Source organism: Nicotiana attenuata, unplaced genomic scaffold (assembly GCF_001879085.1).
Source record: "Nicotiana attenuata strain UT unplaced genomic scaffold, NIATTr2, whole genome shotgun sequence".
Classification (NCBI taxonomy): domain Eukaryota; kingdom Viridiplantae; phylum Streptophyta; class Magnoliopsida; order Solanales; family Solanaceae; genus Nicotiana; species Nicotiana attenuata.
In genome coordinates this window covers 19,697-21,055 of record NW_017677164.1, presented here as the reverse complement: position 1 = coordinate 21,055, position 1,359 = coordinate 19,697, and positions in this window count along the sequence as shown.

The window sequence follows — 1,359 nt, the reverse complement described above, 5'->3', positions numbered from 1 at the left end:
TAAATAAATAATTTCGAACATCTCTACAAATTCTTAAAGTCCCTTAAAGTTAAAGAATATGGAGGACGTTTTTTGTAAACAACTAATTTTTTAAAAAATTATGCAATGCATTTTAATTTTTAATACACCAAACCAAATAGTGGATAAAAAATAATCTCTGCATAACTAATGTTTGCATTAATAATCCTTGCATTACTAACAAACCTTCTTCAACACTATCCTTATAGAGAAATTTTCACAAACCACTATTGTTTAATGGTTATTAGCTAGTTGTAGCTACCATTTACTATATTACTTCCTATAGCTATGTTTTCAGGTTTTTTAGAGTGTATTCGATGTATTTAAGCTACTGTATTCATGAATACGGTAGCAATTCTCGGCGTGAAACAGGGGATTACAGCTAGATAGATTATTGTATTCGACTGTATTCACGGTGTGAAACAGGGGATTACAGCTAGAGAGATTATTGTATTCGACTGTATTCACGATATGTATTTGTGAATACAGTAACGTAAATAGCGCAATTCATGGTCTATTCAGCTGTTTTTAAACGGAAAGTGAATCAATTAACATAATAGACTCCTAATATAACTCAACAAACTCAATTATAAATTTGAACACATAAATACATCTGAATACATAAATTATATTAATAAAAAAAAACATATGAATACATTCATGGAATATAGCGAGACAGTGATTACAATGAAATACATGAAATACAGCGAGATACATTGAAATACAATGAAAAAAAAGACAATAAAATACGTAGAATATAACGAGATACATTGAAATACAATGAAAAAAAAGTTAACAGACTCTTCAAGTTGCTCAGCCCCAAACTCGGTCGTCTTTGTTCAAGAATAACCCTATTGTCGTCTCGTCGATAGCAGATTTCAAACCTCCATTGTCAGCCCCAATTTAACCTATTTCATGGGTTATCTCTAATGCTGCACTGTGGGCCGGGCCCAGCCCAGGACCGGATCGGGACCGCGGTCCAAATGGGCCAAACGGGCCTGGTGGGCCGGTCTCAGTAGGCCGGTCCCAAATGGTGCGCAAGGCCCGTGGCGGGCCGGTCTACTTCAAGGAGCCCACGAGCCCGGGACCGCTAAGCCCGGGACCGGCAGGCGGGCCTGGGCCGGTTCAACCGGACCCAACGGGCTCCAACGGCTAATTTTTAAAAATAAAAAAAATTTAAAAAAAAAAAAGACCAACGGTCAGATTTTTAAAATCTAGCCGTTGGCCTTCAAAATTGATCCGTTGGCCACTTTAAAAAATAGCCATTTGGCCCCCAAACTTTATTTTAACCCCAGACTTTATATAATTACACTTTTTCTCAATTCTCAACTATAAATACCC